At 40.5% G+C, this 21851-nt stretch overlaps 1 protein-coding gene across 4 annotated transcripts in view; it reads left to right on the plus strand.

Moving 5' to 3' along the window:
* Window positions 1-21851, plus strand: part of TMEM108 (transmembrane protein 108) — a 229958-nt gene that overhangs the window by 165076 nt on the left and 43031 nt on the right. The window lies entirely within an intron of this gene.

Raw genomic sequence — 21851 nt, forward strand, 5'->3', positions numbered from 1 at the left:
CATTAATGTTATTATTTCTTGTTTTTATTTCATTAATTTTATTATTGCTTGTTTTTATTTCATTTCATTAATTTTTATTATTGCTTGTTTTTATTTCATTTCATTAATTTTTATTATTGCTTTTTTTAATTTCATTTCATTAATTTTTATTATTGCTTGTTTTTGTTTTATTTTATTAATTTTATTATTGCTTGTTTTTTATTTTATTACATTAATTTTTATTATCAAATATATACACTCCTGCCTTGTTTTTTATTTATTTTTTCATTATTTTTTATTATTAAATATATGCAAGTGCATTTTTTTTGTGTGTATTTATGGTGCTTTGAATGCTAACAAGTCTGCCTTTCTTGGCCAATTATAGTGGTGGTGGTGATGATGATGATGATGATGGTGATATTGATATCAACAAGCCTCTGAGGCACGGCCAATGTAACTTGCTATGATTTTTACTAACTCATGCGCAGTGAAGAAAAACCACAGTCCCTTGCCCAAGTACACACTTCTGAGAAGTAAAGTTGAACCCGAGGGCAAGTACATTTCTGCCATCTGTCTAAGAATAATGCCAAAATGTCCTCCATTTTGATCATGCCTAAAAACATGCATTTATATTAACATTTTTAAAAAAAAACTCATTTTTTGCACGTCCTCCATTTTTATAAAAATGTGTCCTACATTTGAAAATGTTGCCCTACATTTGTCCCGGTTTGGAGGTCCTCACTTATGGCAACCCTACATGCATCCTAAGAGGCTGGAAGCCTCACCAAAGCCATGTGCAATCCTAAGGACTAGAGTGCAGCTTTGAGGCAGCTTCTGGCCTCTTTAAGATATGTGTGTCATTTAAACAGCATACAGTACCTCCAAAGTGACCCGAAGCAGCTTTATTTTGGCCTGTCTGTTTGGGCCCATAGTCTTGATACTGTTGAGTCTCCCTTTGAAAAATCCTTCTAATGAATGCTCTCTTGATTTCCCAGCAAGCCGAACAGCAGAGTCCAAACAATCTCCAAACAACTAGAAACAAGGGTATTCCCTCTCCTCCAAAAGCAACAACAAAAACTGAATGAAAGAGGAATAGATATCTTTTTGTGATCTGACATTAGATCACAACCCATGCAGGGCTAGAAAAGTCTCACAACCAAAGCATTTCACAATCTGTCACCTTCTGGAAGTGTTTGACTGCAATTCCAAGCCAATATGGCCAACTGCTTGGGGATTATAGGGATTGTAGTCCAGACCATTTAGAAGTCAACACCTTGGGGAAAGCTGTGCAATCATGGGTGAGTATTGCATTTCTCCATGGTAAACTATTATAGTTTGATAGCTCAGAAAAAGCAGCTTTCCCAAAGTGCTGCCAGCACATTGTATACAACAAGAGAGAACTTTACATCTGTCTGTTGGTCTATCAACATATGCAAAGTTGGGTAATATCCATCTTTTATCCTTTATCCTGTTTTTAAATACATTTCTTCTTTTTCACTGATGTATAAGTGAACATCCTGCACTTAGGCTCTGCTGTGATTAGCAGATCTTTTTGCATCCACAAATTGGTTTGTGAATAATAAATTCTAACATCTCACTCAGAGGAAAGAAAATCTGGATGGGGTGGGTTTGTTGAGGTATGTATCTTCATTAAACTCAGTCACTTTCTCATCTGTTCATACGAATCTACTCTAAACTTTTCTATAAATGACTGTATTGGAGACAATCTTCTGGTGTCATCTCTTTAGGCTCCCAGAGATTGGAGAAGCAGAATCAAGATGAATAAATTAAGGCCACCTAGGTGTGATGATTCCCCACCCCACATTAAAGTAGAATAATAGACTTTACCGTGTTTTTTGGGCTTCAGAACTGAAAATAGGTGCATCCTTCTTAGCATCTGTGTCTCATCCAAATACTTTGTTCTTGACTCCATTTGCTTTCTGTCCCACTCCTTGGCCCTCTAAATTCCAGAATTGTTTTGCTTCTTAGTTCCACTCAGGTGCACAGAAGGATCAAGCAAAGGAAAGGGCACCAGCTCAGCTGGAAAGGTCGGTTTGTTTTCCAAAGTTCACCTTTGTAATGCACATTCCTTTTTTTTTCTTACCTCGAAGTGCAAAATGGCACCAGAAAAATGTCTCAGGCTACTAACCTATACAAATTTATGTGGGAGTAAGTTTCATTGAAGTTTGTATTTCTGAACTTCAGGTAGATACATAAAGGATTGTGCTCTAAAGTGGTTGTTTGGGCCATGGCCAGTCAGCGATATACATTAGGTTTTTTTGGGGAGGGGGAATCAAATGTGGCCACCAGGGAATTTGTATTTAGAAAAAGGTGGGAATTTTACTCTAAGCTAAGTTTGTCAAATCATTTTCTCAAATGATTGTGCTAGCTTGGGTAGTTAGAGAGATCTTGATACTCATTTTTAATAAGTTATCTAGTCATCTGATAACATCGTTATTGTTATCTGATAACATTGTTGCATAACTTTTCTGTACAATTCTTATTTTAATCACAGCTGTAGTATTCATGACAATTTGCAAAGTTAGAACCGTTAAGCAACAATAATTGGACTATTCCAATGTTAATCTGTGGTTCGCAATGGACCTTCTTATATGGCTAGGGCCGTCATTAAAATCCAGACTTTGTTTATAGTAGGACTAGGGGTAACTTTTATGTACTATATTCTATCAAGGTAGATTTATTTCTTTACTGGTATGTTCCCCTACACATGGGCGCTGTCATTTTGACGCGACGGACGCTCAGTGTTCGCACGTCCCGGTGTCACAAATGCGCCGCAAGAAGAACCGCTTTTTAAGGGTTCTTTTTGCTGTACGAGGGAGCTGCGCGGTTTGTCTGCTGAGGCTCCCTTGTGGAGCAAAACAAGGTGCAGATAGACCGCCCTTTTTGGGCCGTCTGTATCCTGCCTTAGATACTGCACTTAGAAATAGGAAGGAGAATTATAAAGGTTTGCCAACAATCAAAACTGGGATGGAAAGAAGTCAATAGAGATTTAATATTTATAAGGGAATACAATTAACTGAATGGATGTATATTGTACATATCAGATATTTTATGTATTTGAACAAATTCCTTTATATATGTGTGCGTGTGTGTGTTTTCATTTTGGTTGTTAATGTTATGATTGTTTTTTGTAGGTTTTTCAGGCTATGTGGCCATGTTCCAGAAAAGTTTTTTCCTGACGTTTCGCCAGCATCTGTGGCTGGAACATGACCACATAGCCCGAAAAACCCACAAAAAACTATGGATGCCGGCCATGAAAGCCTTTGACTTAACATAATTCAAATTAGAACAGTTTTATTTATGTAAATTCGGTATTTAACTTAACCCATGTGTGAATTTTACACATAAAAAAGTTTAGGAAGAGGAGTGGGGCTCATGCTCGCCTTGAGCAACTGTCATGCCCCCCTGAGGGTCCCACCCCACCATTTGAGAACCATTGTTGTCCAGTCATACAGTTGGCTCTCCATATCCACGGATTCTTTATGCATCCATGGCTTGAAAATATTCCAAAAATATATAAATTCCAAAAGGTAAACCTTGATTTTTGCTATTTTATATAAGGGACTTCATTTTACTTTCATGCAACTTGAGCATCGACAGATTTTGGTATCCATAGGGGGGTCCTGTAGCCAAACCCCATTAGATACCAAGGGCCCACTGTACCTTAAGAAATTAGATGTGTTTCTGACTGGACTTCCTTAACAGAAACTTTGGTACTAAAGATTGAAGTAACATGGAAAGATTAGGATAGGTTCCTGTACCACAAAAAGAAGAGTAGTTCAACAGGCTTCATCAAAATAATTTATGCAGAACTAATATTTTGCACACCCAAAGTCAAACAACCAGGTCAGGTAAGCCTTACATAAGAAAATAAAAACATTGCCAATGTTTTAGATAGCTCTTGAAAGCTTCTGAGATGCTTCCTGAGATGATTTTTCTCATTTCAATAGCCTCCACTTTGCTAATGATTTCCATTTTGGTGGTGAAATGTACTGATCTGTGCTTTTTCAACAGGCCAAGGTAGTTTGTGAGGCAGGCTAATCTGCTTTCCTTTTTTCTGTCTGTTTTGCTTTTCCTGCATACTCAGTAAGTGATTCTAGAGCCAGCTATACATGAGCACACATAGCTACCATAGGATCACCTAGAACAAAATCCCATTCTTTCCTAGACCAAGTTTTATTGTTTACTGCAGATATGCCGCTGCCAATGCCATCCCAATGCCAATGCTGCAAAAACAAACTTCCAGCTAGACAGAAGAGAAAAAAAATGAAGGTGGTAGGCTGAGGTCCTGTAAAAAGATTTTGTAAAAAAGGATCATCTTTGTCAAAGTTTTTTAACTGAGGCTGCATCTGCATTGGAGAAATAATCTAATTTGGCCCAGTGCTATGGAATTCTGGGAATTGTAGCTCTGTGAGACATTTGGCTTTCTCTGTCAGAGAGTTCTGATAGTACAACAAACTACAGTTCCCAGAACTGCATAGCATTGAGCCATGGTAGTTAAAGTGATGTCAAATTGGATTATTTCTGCAGTGCGGATGCAGCCTGCTTCTGAGCTACATCTGATCCATCCCACTGTGTGGATGATTTGATAGAAAGATTGAGGAACATGTGGCTGCCACATTATTGTTGTACTCCAGCTCCCACCATCAGTCCTAGTTAGCAGAACTAACAGTAAGGTATGATGGGACTTTCAGTCCAACAACCTGTGAAAGAATCCATATTCCCTTTTACTGATTTCCTACTACTATTCATTGTGTGAAATATTTAATAAGATTGTCTATTTAGGCTTGAGCCAAGTTCATTAAAAATACCTCCCCCAAAAACCTTTTAAAATCTTCATTCGTCCTGTCTTTTCGGTGGTTAATGGTAATTTCTCAAGGTAACTGTGACTATTTTTTTTACCACCAGCTTCTGCCTGCTGCAGCTGTGAATTCATAATCCTTTGTTTACGATCTCATTTTATGTTGCCAAGGAAATTCTGTGTGATTTGTGAGTTTGCCAGTGAATTAAAAAGAAGAAAGACTGGTAGGTAGCTGAACTTGTATTCAAACAAAAAGAACTGGTGCTGGCATTACAGCTGCAAAAAATATAATTGGAAAAACTCCAGAGTTCCTCCAACAAATAAATGCAAGCATATTGTATTGCTTCTTGATAAAACTGTAAGGTAGTGGCTGCTCTAATCCAGTACTCACCTGCAGATGTAGCTGCAGGGGTACAAAAGTGTACACAGAGTGCAAACCACATAGCCTCAGAGCTTTGAATTATATAAAGCAGTTGAACACAATTGGAGGAGGCTCTGTTTCAGTGCGTAACTTTCTTTTATCTTTGCCCAGTTTTGTACAGGAAAATGTGAGAAATAAATGTTTCCCAGATTATTAAGACAAGTTTGGAGAAGTTATTTTTGGGACTACAACATTCAGAATCCTGAGTGGACAGACTGACTTTGTGGATACTGGGAGGTGTGGTCCAAAAAAAGATATTTTTTTCAAGCTCTGTTAATAAGAGGCAACAGAAATTACATATAGTTTATAAAAGGGGAAGTGTGCCCCCAAAACAAAGAATGTTTGGCGATCTTTCTCTCTGTTACACACTGAACCTCATAGTGAGACTTTAGCCACAAGACAGTGGCATACTGAGGATCATATTGAATAAGCATCATGAGGTGGATAATCAGGTTCTTCTCATAGTTTATTTATATATTTCAATAATTAAATGGATTTATACCCCACTTTTCTCCACGATAGGATCCAAGGTGTTACACTCAGTCTAATGCGTATGAATTTTGAGTGCATTGGCCTGTGTTAAGAAGATGATAAATTAGATCCAAACTTAGGCTGCATTCGCATAGCAGAAATAATCCAGTTTGACATCACTTTAACTTCCATGGATCCATGATATGGAATCCTAGAAGCTGAAGTTTGGGGAGATGTTAGCTTTTCTGTCATGGGGCCACAGCAAATTACAGTTCCCAGAATTCCATGGCATTCGGTCCTGGCAGTTAAAGTGATGTCAAACTGGATTATTTCTGCAGTGCGGATGCAGTATTAGTCAAAATTATAGAGAAGGCTCACAGAAATCAATGGCTCTAAAGTTAATCAGAACTAATTGAGACCAGGCTAATAAGTATGGTTTGGTCTGTATCCAGCTCACATTGCCCTTCTTTAGTGAGAGCAACATTCCTTCTATTTTGGAGTAGTAAGACTATAAATGTGCCATTGCTTATATAGCCAAAATGACACCACATATGGAAAGAGCAGAGAAATAGCTAACTGTGAACTGCATGCTATCTTGAGCCCCATTTTGCAGCCCTTTAAATGGGAGGGAATGTTGGGGGGAGGGGTCCAAAAATCTTAAAATAGGGGTCAAAAGCACTGCAAACAAAAGTGATTTCATTCTCCAACCTCCCAACACTCCCCCAAATTTTCAAAAGTAAAACCAGAAGTGGCATCACATGCAGTTTCTCACCCCTGTACAAGAGGGAGAAATCAGTAGGCTTGGTATATAGCCAGAAGGGTTGTGTATGTGTGTGTGCCTTCAAGTCACCTGTTGACTATGAACTTCATAGGGTTTTCTCTGGCAAGGAATACTCAGAGGTGGTTTTGCCAGATCCTTCATCTGAAATATAACCTACAGCAACTGGTATTTCTTTGCAGTCTCCCATCAAATTACTAACTATGGACTTTATCACACAGGGAGAAATTAGGGGGAAAGCAGGAGTTTAAGCTAACATTATCCTGTGAAAATTGTGTGAAAATCATGCAATCATGATTAACATTTTCACACACATCCCCATTAATGATTTGTTGCTATTTGTTGCCTGTTTATTCCCAGGATAATGGCACTTTAATCACGCTGCCATGTGAAAATGTTAATCGCGATTGCGCAATTTTCACACAATTTTTGCTGCTTAAACCCCCGATTTTCCCTGTGTGATAAAGTCTGTCATGTGAAAATCTTCACCATGATTGCGTAATTTTCACGGGATAATGTCTGTTTAAACCCCCAATTTTCCCCATATGATAAAGTCCAAAGACTGACCCTGCTTAGCTTCGAAGATCAGATGGGATCTGGTGCCTTTAGGGTATTTAGGCCCTCAGACGTCTTGCAGAAGTACATACATAGTTTTAGAAGGGGTGAGAAACAGGAGATAGACCTCTCCTAACATCCCAATAAGGATTTCAGCAGTGCGTTCAGTAGACATCAAATTATTATTATTACGATTTGTTTATAAAGTGCTGTAATTTTCAAATGCTGACTCACATTGTGTGAGGAATGCAGAAAATCCAGTGGAGTGGGGAGTTGACAGAGAATGGAGTGGTATGTCTGCGGTCCTAACAAGGAACATTCAGAACTGTATCATTATGTTGCAAGTCCACTTACACCATCAAATGTCTTGTTCCTGTCTTCTTAGCGTGGCTTTTTCAGGAAGCATCTCCTGCTACACTGGGAGAAATGACCAAGGTTCCTTCAGCAGCCAACCTAAGCTAAAAATCCAGTATTGTGGGACAGCTTAATAGCATACTAGCATCATAAAAATAATTAATGACATCTGCAAGCATAAAACACTTGGTGATCATTTTATATGCCGTCCTGTTTCTTAATGGGCAGCATTAATACAATTCTTACTTTTAGGGATTCATGTGTTGGGGCGGTGGGGTGGGGAGAGCATTTTGGATGCAGTATCCAAAATCTGCAAATCACTTCAGTTATTAGGACATTAAATTGAATTATCAAGCACATTAGCTTGCACTGAACATCTGCAAGGAAAACATATTATTAAAACCAGGAATATTCCAATAACTAATGCATGTTCCTCTAATTACAGTCATCTTTGGAAAATTTCAGTAAGGGAAAGGGAGCTCCTTTGTCTGTTTTCCAGTAATCTACAAAATACTCAGCTCTTCTCAGAAGATGCCAAGTGGGAGGCTATTATTGCACTTACGTCTGCTTTGTAGGCTTCCCAAGGCATCTGGTTGGCCATAGTGGAAACTAGATGATGGGCTAGATAGGCTTTTGTTCTGATGCTGCATAGCTCTTCAGCCATCATTCATTTGAATGTTAGAATCCTGTTAAATCGGGGAATGGGCTTCAACCTATGTTGGATGGAGTTACACTCCCTGTGAAAGCTCAGGTTCACAGCTTGGGTATGCTCCTGGACTCATATCTGACCCTGGATGCCCAGGAGTGTATTTGCACAGCTAAAACTGATGCACCATTTGCACCCATTCCTGAGATATCAGATCTGACTACAGTGATACATGCCTTGATTATGTCCATTTGGATTACTGTCACACTCTACATGGGGCTGCCTTTGGAAACTTTTCAGAAATTTCAATGGGTCCAAAATGCTTCTCTCTCTGAACTTCCTCTCACTTTCCCCCTTTGTCCTCAATTTACGTCCATTGATGTGAATTTAAAGTGCAGAAGTAGTTTGTACTAATTTAACTCAGCAGGGGAGAGATGAGAGGAAGAAGTAGGATCTTACCTTTTCCAGTAAGCTCAGGCAAAACAGTTGCAGTTTGTGTGTTCTCCCATATTAATAACTTTTGCCATCTTAACCACACACTGACATTGCTTGACATATGTGTTGTGGTTTTGATCTGTGAAATACTGGAGAGCTTGGAAATATTTTAAGGACTAACCAATATTATTTGGTATAAGTTTTTGTGCATCTGATAAATTGGGCAGCAGTCCATGAAAGCTTATGCCAAAACCCCACCTGTTTATTAGTTTTTAAGGTGCTATAAGATTCTTTGTTTGTTTTGCTGACTGTTGCTGATGCATCTGCAAAACTACACTATTCTTGGATAGGGATATGAAAACTGGTCAGTCTTGTTTTCATTGCATTTCAGGCTATGATAATCTGACAGTCTGGTTTTCATTGCATTTCTCAGAATCTTTCTTTATTCTCATCCAGTACCAATTCTGTATCAGTTTGTAAGATTTTTTTTTTCTTCCTGCATATTTGCACATTTGGGAAGGAACTGATTAAATAAAATTCATTTGATACAATTTTTTCCTCATCCACACATTAATCCCATTGACTAAAGCCTTCTATGGCAGGGGGGACCCTCCAGAAAAGGGCCTTAAATGACAACCTCAGTCAACAAGCAAAGTAGGATGAGGATAGCAAACAGAAATGTGTATCCTTATTAATGCTTTTGAACTGTAATTCCCATTCACCCAAGACAGCATAGCCAATGATGTGAAAGCTTGAGTGTCACAGCCCAGCAATCTCTGACTTGCCCTATTTTGCAATATTAACTTGCACCAACAGTTACCCAGTTGTGCTATTGTGATGTAATGAATTGGTCTACACAGTTACAGAAATTGCCTGTTGAGTTCATGGCATAGGACTGATAGTCATGGTGGTCAGTCCTAAACACAGCGTGGGAACGTTCAGGATCAGGCCATAACAATGTAACCAAGGAGATAGCCTTACAAGGCTTAAAAAAAAGTTTTATGATTCATTCCCAGAGGTGGAGAGAAAGTCAATGAAAATTTCACTCTTTGCATCCACCACCAATGAAATGATCAGTAAGAGCTGAAAAGCCATGAGGAATGTTCCTACAGCAATCTGCTCCCATTATCTCTTCCAAATTGAAAACTGATTAATACAATCATCCCATGCATAATAATGATGGAAACAACATGAGTAGGAATTTTCCAGCTAAAGAGCAAAAACCTTTCTATAAATGGTTCAAAAACACACATACGCACAAAACATTTACATCAGGTAATGTGTTTCTATGTGGATACAAGGCCTGCAGGCAGCCTATAGATTTATTACCTCTGTCATGTGTGAAATAGCCGTCTTGTACTGCCTATCAGCCACACTTCAAACCAGAAAGCTACTTACTTCTGATGACACATTGCATTACAATCAGCTAATGGGGTTGTATTTTACACTCTGGGTTGGATTTTCCATGTTCCTGGGCTGCTTTTGACCTGACTCCTAGCAGAACATTGGAGTAGTTAAGGGAGGCAAAATATATATTTGCTATCATTTTTTACTTTAAAAACAAGCCAGGCATGATTCTATACTAAATTCTTCTCAGGATAGTACATTATCCATTATTTGCTAGTTGTTAAATTGTATAAAGTAAACATCCTGATCAAATGCTTACTTTATAGATCTGATGCATAAAAATATGTTGAATGTAATGAATAAGACTGATACTAAAATGTACTACCCTGCAAATTGCTGGGAGTCAGATTACCAATTTCCATGTATGTGTTTAGAATATTGTGGAATTTTTTTACCTCCAGCCTTTCTCCTTCTTGCATGTCAAAGAGAAACCAAAAAAATGTAAACATGAGATACTCTGTGTGTGTGTGTGTGTTGTGTGACTTCAAGTGATTTTTTTACTTATTGCAACCCTAAGGTGAACCTATCATGGGATTTTCTTGGCAAGATTTGTTCAGAGGGGGTTTGCCATTACTTCCCCACTGAGGTTGTGACTTGGCCAGTGGATTTAATGGCCAAGCAGGAAATCGAATCCCGGTCTCCAGAGTCTTAGTCCAACACGCAAACCACCATGCCATGCTGATACTACTATTGTTAAATTACGTATTTGAATTGGTTGTTGGATCTGATTTGTAGGGCTTATTTTTATTCAGTTCCACCTGGCACACAGGGATGGTGAGGAACAGCTTATGGAGTTTGGTATGTTTAGCTAGGAGAAGAGGAAACTGAGAGGTGACATGGTAACACCTATTAGATTTCTGAAGGGTTGTCATGGAGTTGATGCTCCTAATGAAGAATGAAGCACAGAGCCTGAGATTGCCCCTGCAATGAGCACTAAAAGAGAAAATTAAGCTACATAGCATCATCCCAAATGCAAGGAAAAAGTTCATGACAGCCTGCCTGATCACAGATAATAGCAGCTCCATGCTGCTTGAAGTATTTGGGGGCAAAATGGAGCCTATGGGCTGCATGTGACTCACTGCCACTTTTACAATTTTGTACACCTTCATCCTTCCCGGGTCCATATTTTAAAAAGAAAAAAAAGACATGATTTTAATTTAAAGAAGGTGTTCAGGTATAGAGCCCACATTCCAAACCCTGTGTCCAAAAAAAGAAAACTAGAAGTAGACTACCAGCCAATTCTGGTTTTAAAGGGGTTTTTTCCCTCTTAATTTCTTGGTCAAGAACAGTCCTCAGTGGGGTAGAACCTGGCCCTTAGTTGTTTAAAGTTGCCCACATCTTTTTTTAGAATAGGAAAAAAGAGAAAGAAATGGTAGCCGTGGCCTTTCCGAAAACCACTTCCTGAAAGCTGATTTGATTTTCTTCTCACACTCCTCCCCGTACTTTTAAAAATCTCCTCCCTTTTTGACAGTGTGAATAGGATAAAGAAAACAGAAGGAGGAATTCTTTCTCAAGTTTTACATTTTACTATCTCTCTGCTACCTTAGATTTTTTTACCTGATGGCCATTCATGATAGAATTAATCCATACTATGGAGATTATCGCGCTGGCTCTTTCTCCCGATCTGGGTATAGGCTGAGAGCATGTCTTTACACACAGCTTCATGCCCAGATTGCAGGCATCCCATACCAGATCGGGACTTCCTCCATACTTTGCTAAAAACAGGACTTTTCCATTCTTAGCAAAATAATGGGAGAAGTCAGGGGAAAAGCAATGCGATAATCTCCTATGATAGGCTACACCTGGTTAATAGTTGGGCCTACCAGGAACTCTTGCAGTAGGGCATGCTGCTGTTCAGGATTCCAGGCATTCCATTTCTCCCATTCTGTTCATAACATTCCCTTTAGTTTATGAAATATATAGTTCTGGCTGTATAACCAATGATACTCCCGTCTAGTACTTCAGAAACAGAAGGAATGAAATTCATAGTGTAACATAATAATTTTTTTTAATAATAATATTTATTTGTATACCGCCCTCTGGCAAACCAATCCGGGCGGTTAACAACAGTAAAATATAAAATATGACAATTAAAAACACTTTATCCCTCCCCCCCTTAAGACAGTATTAAATAGTATAACATATTAAAAATACAATATCAAGGATGAAAACAGCAATTAAAACTAAAAACCCTGATATCCCTCTGTTGATCCTCAACCATCTCTAAGATGGGGCCATGGGAGGAATGAGGGAATCAGGGAACCTGGGAACCTGGGCCGGGATGGTTAATCTGGAAAGGCCTGCCGGAAGAGATCCGTCTTGACCGCTTTTTTAAAGCTGTCTAATGATGTTATCTGACGGATCTCATCCGGCAGGTCGTTCCAGAGTTTGGGGGCGACAGCAGAGAACGCCCTCTGGGAGGTTGCCGCAAGCCTAGATTTTAGAGGCTGCAGTAAGTTCCTCCCAGAGGACCGGAGAGCGCGGGGAGGATTGTACGGGAGGAGGCGGTCTCTAAGATAGTTTGGACCCAAGCCATTTAGGGCTTTAAAGGTGATAACCAACACCTTGTACTGGGCCCGGAAGCTGATATAGTATAGGAACATAGTATAACAGGTTAATCATAGTAAATGACAGAATAGCTATCCTGCCTTCTATGTGATAATATCATTGAAGATAATATAGATTCAGAATATTGTATTCTTTGATAGAATCACAGAGTTGGAAGAGACTTGCAAGGATCATCTAGCTCAACCCCATGCCATGCAGGAATACATGGCTAAAGCACTCCTGAAAGATGACTGTTCAATCTCTATGTGAAAACCTTCAAAAGAGGATCTATCACCCTCTGGGGCAGCCTTTTCTAGTCAAGAACCAGCCTTACAGTTCTTTCTAATGTTTATATGGAATCTCTTTACTATGGAATGATACTATTTTAAAGCCTAACTCATGTACGTAGATAGTAGATGAACATTACTCAGTCTCTTATTTTGGAATTTTGCTTATCCAAAATAATATGGATCTACCTCTTTGTTTATGCATAGGAATTGGCAACAACCAGTTGAGTTCCATGTAGAAAAAGAATCACGTGTCACTTTGGCCCGTTACAGACTGCCTAAAAGCGGCAGTCTGCCGCCGCCGCTGGTTGCTGCGTCCAGGAATCGCAACAGCCAAACCGCGCGGTTCCCGGAAGCAGCAAGAACATCCGGACACTATGCGGCCACGATGTCAAAATGGCGCCCCCTGTGTGGATGGGCACCGCCATTTTGTATGGACTCAGTCTGTACTAGGGTTGAGGGGCGTCCGGAAGGGACGCCCCTTCCTAACTCTAGCATGCCCCTTCGGCGCATCTGTAACGCGTCTTTGTTTCATATAGTATTTGAAGAGTCTGTCCAAAAAGAGGTCCTTGTTATTTCTAAAAGTGACATGAGATGAAGTGGTGTGGCTTGTCCCTTGGTGATCCTTGAGAAAGCCTAAACATCAGGCACATGCTTAACAGGACAAGCTGTTGCATCCTTGTGGAATATGTACCATTTTTGCAATTAACCTCTAAGGCTGACCTCTTAAGAAGCCAAGTGTGCTTCAGAGGGCAAGTCCTAATCAGGACTCCAGCATTCCATCACCAAGTTTCACCTACACTAATGAATTTTTTTAGCATTATTAAAAACTTCACTTTCCAGAAAAATAGCCATTTATGAATAGAGAAAATGTTTATTCCTTGCTCTCTTTTCTTTAAAAGAAAATCCTCAATACTGATTTTTAATAAAATATTCTGAATAATCTTTGTAAAAAGTACTATCATTAAGGTCGGCACTTAGACGTAGCTGAAAAAAAAAGAGATATGACAAAAAATACCACAGAGTCAGATAAATCTGCATGTGCTGATTTAAATATAGAGATTTTTTAAAAAAATTAAAATGTAACTAACGTGCAGTACCTCTTACAATCATGGGGAAGAATGAGTCCAGGCAATATGTATACCTGTTAATTTTTGTGTTTTGGCCCAAGCTGTTGAGAGTGACAGCTCTCCTTTCTTGCAGTTCTTAAACCACACTTCTACTGGATAACCCTTAAGGTACACTCTGTAAATTATGCCTTCTGTAGTCTGTAAAGTATAACCTGTAACCACTGTATCTGGATATCACTTTATCTGCCTCTCGGCTTAAGCTACTTATCATTGGTATTCTATACTTGAAATGTTTGTTTTTGTTTTATAATGGGATTATTCCATCTCACCATGTGGGCTGTGTTGCCTTGAGCTTTATAAATAACCTTATATTATTTTTAAATTAAATTCCTGTGCACTTGTAAAGACCCTGTGGTGCTAAAGCTCCTTTTAAAAAACAACAACATTCCTTACCTGTCATTACTGTTGTGCTAGTCCTGTTAGCTTAAATGGGAACTGCTGGGCAGCCCATGAGGAACCAAAGGGCCATAAATATGTATGCAATCAACCCTTGCTCAGATTGAATTGGTGGTTTTGTAACAGCTCATACTACTTCTCTTAGGTCTCTACCACTGGGATTGTTCTTGATGACTGCTTCAGTAGTTGTGCACCACTCAAGAATGTTTTTATGAGAATGGACAGAATTAGGGTTGTGAGGTCCAGAGTATCCCAGGCCTGAGATTCCAAGGCCAAAACATAGAACTGAGAAATATATCAGATAAGTAGTGTTACTTGGGAGAAGGGTTGCGGTCCGCACAGGGTAGCACCCCAGAAGAGAGGTGACACCCAATCAGGCCTTCCTCCCAGGGGGGGCCAAGGTGCATAGCAGTGGTGGCAGGGAGTGGAGCCTAGCCTCCAGCATTGCTGAGTCCAGCGAGGCTTCCATTCTGTCGGCAATTCCTCCCAGCTGGCACTTGCTTGCTCACTTCTAGTCGAGCCTGCATGCCCAGAGTAGTGGTGGCTGCTGTGGATGCGGCTGCTCCCGCCACCCGGTCATGCCTACCCTACTGGGCTTGCTGTTGTCACTGGGCTTCGTCCTTGCCCACAGCTGCTGTGGTGAGTGGTGGAGGCAGAGAAACTTTTCCTGTGGAGGGGGTGGCAGCAGCTCTTCTCCAGACCAAACCAGTTTGCTTTCAGAGCTCTCTAGGGAGGAGGCCTTGGCAGTAGTCTACTTGCAAGTAAGGAGTGGTCGCAGCGGTCTACCTAGAGGCAGAGGCAGGGACAGTAGCCCCTATTCATGAACAGACTGCTACCATGACCTCTACTCGCAAATAGGTCACCACAGCTGCTGCATACTAACAAGTAGACCCTTGCTGCTACCCCCCTTTGCTGTGAGGAAGGAGAAGGGGTGAGATGGCCCTTTGGGCCATGCCCCAACAGCCCCACACGAGGGGTGGCAACGCCACTGTATCAGGTGAGCCTAACTATCTCTCTCTAACATTCTTGCCCCTACCTTTGTGCAGGTGTGATGGTACTCCATATCCAACAGTGCTGAAGCATGAACATCTTGCAGAAGTCATGAAAGCTTGTCTCTTCAGCAGCTATTGCACCCATCTAAAGCTGGGTCTCTTTGACAGATCCTCTATGGTGAAATTCTCCAAGTAGGGTTCTTTCTCTAGCTAAAATAGCACCATCCAACACAAGAGGGGTTGAAAGAAGGCAGAATTTTAAGGCAAAACCTTAAGATGGCAGAATGTTACCTCCATAAAAGCTCAATGAGGTCTAATGGAACTGGAACTAATGGAGCATGCTCAGTGCATACAGAATGCTGACTGATTGGAGTAGGGACATAGAATGGAGTATCTCAGGGTTCCATTAAGTAATGTTAGACCACTCTTTCCCACCCTAGTGCCCTTCAGATATAGTGGACTACCTCCCAACAGCATTGGCTGTGCTGGCTATTGATGTTGGAAGTTGTACTCTGTCATAGGGCTTCTCTACACTGGCCAGAATACTTGGGGCTGCTTCTGGAGTATTCTGGCCCAAGAGGTGCCCCAGATTCCCCCCCCCCCCCATCATTACCTCTACACTCCCTAGTGACACCAAGCAGCTGTCTACATATGCATCCTGCTGCATCACCCAGTGCCACCAGTGCTGGTGCAAGTTGCTCCCTCTGAGGTCAGAAACAAGTGCCTAACATTGATCTCATGGTTGGGTGCCTTGTTGGATCTCAAAGGAAGCAATGTACACCAATGGCACCGGGCAACACAGTGGGATGTGTGTGTAAACAGTTGCCTAGCATTGCTATGAAGTGCTTGGGGTTTCCTGCAAAATCTAAGCAAAACATGAGTTTTTTTTACAATGGCAGAACTGGCCTTCCATTGTAAAGACAGTCCACATTCAAATTGGAGATTTAGTCCCATGTGAAACTGCTTCATTTGGCCCATGTAGACATGCCCAATGACTCTGGACTTAATGGTCTTCCAGGTGCCTTTTCTTTAAATGGCAACGTGTATTACTTCATTTATTTCAGAATGTGATAAATGAGACATGCCACATTTGGGAATTCCCCCACCCCCATATTTTTGATGAGTGAGACCTTGGATTGCTGTCCCAAAGTCTTGTTCTAATAGCAGCACTGGGTGTATCCTGAAGGAAGGCCTGGCCAGCTGATGGACTGGCTGAAATCCTGCACAGGAGCACAGCATATTGGGACTTTTTGTTGTAGATTCCATTTGTTTTATCTGGTTTGCTGAGGCTGTATCTGTTTGCTTTGTCTTAATTGGCACATTAAAATGTGTTCTTAATGGATTGCTAGTATTCACCCAGCAAAACCCTTAGGGTGGAAGAAGCTGCAAAGCTTTACACACACACACACACACGAGAGAGAGAGAGAGAGAGAGAGAGAGGTCATATCTCCACCAGAAAACACATGCAGTCCAGTTGCGCTTCTAGCAAGATTGTTGTAGCATCTTCTCACCTCAACCTCAATTGTCTGGCCACAGGCTTCTGCTTGGCCAAGGCATCTGTACTCTGCTGTAAAATTTATGTTACATAATTATTATAATAACACAATGTGACTATTTCGCTCATTCTGGGGCCAAGGGTATTCCTGTCACTGTTTCAGCTGCATTCTGGCCTGTGAGACTGGCTGTGTTAGATAAGAGCTGCAGAGCTGGCAATCGGTTTTGTGTTTGCTTGACTGGGGACTCAAAAAATTCACTGGCAAAGAAAATGCTCACAGAGGTAATACATTTTCTGAGAGTGGAGAAAACAAGTAATATATTCCATGCAGACAGATAGCACCTGATCACTTTGTTTCTACCAATAATAATAAAAAAATATAATAAATGCTGCACAATGATGATCAAAGAACAATCACATCAGAAGGAATCACATTAGGGCTAGACTGGAAACAGGGAGGCTTGGGTTCAAAACCCAATTGGTGGCCTTGGACTAACTGTTTAGAGTGTATCTATACTGCACAATTATAACAATTTGATTCTACCTTTGATTGTTCTAGCTCCGTCCTAAAAAATTTGGGAATTTGTGGTTTGGGAGGGTACTAAGAATTCTGGATAGCTCTAGTGACTATTCTCCTCAACTTAAGCATTAGACTTTTCTAGCAGAGAAATGTGAGTACCTCATCGAACTATAAATCTTAAGAATCCATGAATTTGGCAGTTAGCTAATTGCTTTTACTGTGTGCTGTAGATAAATTATAATCTGTTTCATATGGCCATTTTAAAGATAAAATTGGGGGGGGGGCTGGGAATTCATGTATGCCATCCTGGATTCCTTAGATGAAGACTGGAATACAAATATGATTGATCCTGGGTGTGCAGAACGTATAAATGGATCGTCTAAAAGAGTTCTCAGTGATTTGCTAATTGGGTTTAAACCAGATATGTGAATCAAGTACCCTCCCAAATGTTGTTTGACTACAAGTCCTAGCAGTCCTAGACATCCACTGCTGAGAAATGCTAAAATGCTAAAAAGAGCAGTCTAGCAATATCTGAAGGGATGCATGATTCCCACTGCAGCTTTAAAGGCTGAAAAGAAGTACTTTAAGTTGGGCTCAGTTTGCAAAGGCAGTAGTAAGGCAGAAACCAGTGAAAGTGATTTAAGGTAGAACATAGAAAAGCTCTCTATTTATTTTTTTATTGTTTATTTTATTTTATTTTTTACTATGGCTGTCAGAATCTCCCTCCAGCTCCAAGAGAGTCTGGGAGCTGCAGACCAAAAATATTAAACTTTGCCCAGCTCTGCAGTTTCCTCAGTCCTGTTCATTTTGAGTGGAAATGCACAGTCAGCCTTTTGCATTGCAAAGTTTCTCTACAAAGCAGTGCACAAGGAGCAGTTTGTAGGGTGGAAATGAAATGGGAGGTTGCTGTTGTTGTTGTTGTTAGCTGCTCTCAAGTTGACTTTAATTTGTGGTGACCTGTGGATGAGACATCTCTTCAAGACCCCCGTGCCCCCCCCATCATTAACATCTCTTCTGCTCAAGTCCTGCAGGCCCAAGCCCATGTCTTCCTTAATCGAGTCTAACCATCTGGCATGTGGTCTTCCTCTCTTTATACTGCCTTCCACCTTTCCTAGCATTATTTTTCTAATTATTCATTTTTCCTCATGATGTGGCCAAAGAATGATAGCCTCAATTTAGTAATCTTGGCTTCCAGAAAGAGTTCAAGACTGATCTGTTTTAGAACCCATTTTTTTTGTTTGTTTGTTTTCTTAGCCATCCATGGTATCCTCAGCTTTTTTTCCATGTAAAATGAGTTTATTTTCTCTCTATCAGTTTTTTTGATTTGTCCAATTCTCACATCCATCATGGTGATGGGGAATACAGTGGTTTGGACTATTCTCACTTCAGTGTTCAGAGTTATGTCTTCACACTTTATGATCTTGCCCAGTTTTTTCATTGCTACCCTTCCAAAGCCCAGTCTTCTTTTGATTTTCTGACTGCAGTCTCCATTTTGATCAAGGTATGGAATTTGAACCAAGGTATGGAAACTCTTTTACCATTTCAATTTTCTCATTGTCTAGGGTGAATTCTTGCAGATCTTTTGAGGTCATTACTATTATTATTATTATTATTATTATTATTATTATTATTATTATTAAGCATTAATCAAATCTTGGCACTTTTCTCCTTGACCTTCTTAAGTAATTACTCCAGGTCTTTGTCTGTTTCTGCTAGTAGTATTGTGTCAACTGCAATCTTAGGTTGTTGATGTTCCTTCCTCCTGTCTTCATACCTCCTACCTCTGAGTCTAAGGAGTTTATCACATGGGAGTCAAAGCACCCAAATCCCATGGATAAATGGGGTTTAAATCCCATGAATATCCCACAAGAGTGGGATTGTTTTCAGACACATTGGGGCATTTTGGTATTAACCTGACATTAACCCGTGCAAAAAGCGGCAAAATCATGCTGCTTCTTAACCCCGAAGTTAAAAAGCAGTGCAATTGTGCCACTTTTTACACGGGTTAATATCAGGTTAATGCCAAAGCTGTGCAATGTCATCTGAAAACAATCCCGCTCTTGCAGGATATTCGTGGATTTAAACTCCGTTTATCCACAGGATTTGGGTGCTTCTCTCCAGTGTGATAAACTCCTAAGCCTGCTTTGTGTACAGTGTTTTTTCTATATAGATTGAATAGATAGGGTGATAGGATGCAGTCCTATCTGACACCTTTGCTGAGTGGGAACCAATCTGTTTCTCCATATTCTGTTTTGACAGCAGCCTCTTGTCCTGAGTATAGGTTATGCATCAGGACAATCGGATGGTGTGGCACTCTCATTCCATAGCTTTTCATTATCTATGCAGTCAAAGAGTTTGCTATCATCAATAAATCACAAGCAGATATTTTCCTCCATCTGCTGCTTTCCTTCTCCACAGGCTGTAGATTCCACCCCTTCCATGCTCTCCCCTTCCATACACTCCCCGCACTGCTTTTTTTTACTTGCAGGTTTTCCACCTCTGTGTTTTATTACATAATTCTAACCTAGCAGATGTTACAGTCAGGTTTTACTTGTATAGATGCACTTTGTCTGTTCCTAAGAAGACTTCGTTTTCTACTTCCAAAACATGTTCAATCCAAACAAGCCATGAGATCCAGCACAAACTGGCACCACCTCCTCACGTTTTGTTGGTGGAGATTGATAAATTCATTGATGGTAGGAGATAACTCATATATCCAGTTCACCATTCCAGAAATTTGGACTCCAAACAGGATTCCAAAGTGTTGACATCTAAATATATCTACCCAAAGTGTTAAGCCCCTTCTAAATCATTTGGTCTCTCAGTTTAAATAAATTATTTTCATCTGAAGATGAAAAGCTTATACTACAATGTCTTTTGCACATTAGTCTCAAATATGCTACAAGATCCTTTTGCATGCATTTATTTTCAGTGCAATTTTTCCAATTCAGATAGGGTACTACACAATATATGTATCAATGAAGACTACAGACACATTTCTTGGGGATGGGTCACTGCATTCTGCACATGACTTTCCTGCATTAAGAATGATGGGCAGTGGCATACCTAGTATATTTGACATCCCGTATGGATCATTTTTAATAACGCTCCTCTTCTCTTCAGCAACTTTCTCCAGGTCTGCCAGAGCTGCTGGGTGAGTGGCAAAGGGAGACAACTCACTTTCACACCCAGCCAGCAGAGCTGTCAGACCTGGAAGGTAACCCAGTTCCATCAGCTGTTACTGGTGAGGGTGGGCTGCTTCTGCCACCCTTTAGCCTTTCCAGGTCTGTTTGAGCTGCTGAATAAGCAGCAAAGGGAGGCAAGTCTCTTTGCTATGTGGAGAGCAGAGCCACCAGACCCAGAAGGCAGCATATTCCCACTACTACACCAGGTAACCCCCCCCCCCAGTCATCCGGTGAATTCTGAACCCCCCACACCTCTTAATGATGCCCCTGGGTATGGGCATAGCTCTAGTCAGATAGTATTGATTGCCTCTGGGAAGCGGAAGAAATTGGTGCCAGCTGCAACTGAGTGGAAGCAGACTGTTGCACTAGGTAAGTGCTTGGCAAAAATTCAAACAACACCCACAATCCCCCAACCAGTATGTTCCACCATGTTGGTTGGGAAATTCTGGAAGCTGTAATCCAAAAAGTGACTTTTCCAAATTTTGTTAATGTCTTCAGCCGTGCCACCATTAAGGTCAATGGGACTTGAGCATTTGCTGATTTTAGTATCCGCATCAAAGGCCTACTGTATTATTTTTCCATTTTATAAATTCCTGAAATGATCTTTCATTGGCAGATTTGTTATAAATGCCCCAAAGACTTTCCTGCTTCCACTGGCATCCCCCTGAACTCTATTCAAGCTGATACCTTAATTTCCCAAATTTTCATTTTATGAGATAGATTTGTTTTGCTTTATTGCTGGCATTGTTTCTTGGTCTTTCTTGCTTTACCACAGTACTGTATTATATATCACCTTGAGAAGATCTTGCCTTTAAAGAGGTGTCTTACTAATAGTTGTGAAATAGATAGATAGATAGATAAGCAGGCCAATTTTTTTTTAAAATGTGCCACTTCCATTATTCAATTAGTTGGCCCTCTGTATCCACAAATTCTTTATCCATGATTCAACAATCCATGGATTAATCCAAAAAGCAAACCTTGATTTTGCCATTTTGTACAAGAGAGACCATTTCTACTACACCATTGCATTTAATGGGACTTAAGCATCCATGGATTTTGGTATCCACGGGGAATCCTGGAACCAAATCACAGTGGATACCAAGGGTCCACTGTATTTAGATCAGTGGTACTCAAAGCAGTGGACTGTGGACCAGTGCAGGTCTTCAGCCCATCTGCTGGCAGTCCTTTGAAAGCTTAAAGGAAAGAAAGGCCTGTTCTGCACGGACATAAAGTACATCCCCAGGACGTACTAGGGTTAGGAAAGGGCATGCTTTATGCACGCCCCTAACCCTAGTACGTCCTGGGGACGTACAAAATGGCGGCGCCCATTCTACACAGGCGCTGCCATCTTGACGTAGCGGATGCATAGCATCTGCACATCACGCGGTGCTAATGACATTGCGAGTGCGCCATTGGCGCCTTGCGACATCA

The sequence above is a fragment of the Sceloporus undulatus genome, chromosome 6, assembly GCF_019175285.1.
Source record: "Sceloporus undulatus isolate JIND9_A2432 ecotype Alabama chromosome 6, SceUnd_v1.1, whole genome shotgun sequence".
Classification (NCBI taxonomy): domain Eukaryota; kingdom Metazoa; phylum Chordata; class Lepidosauria; order Squamata; family Phrynosomatidae; genus Sceloporus; species Sceloporus undulatus.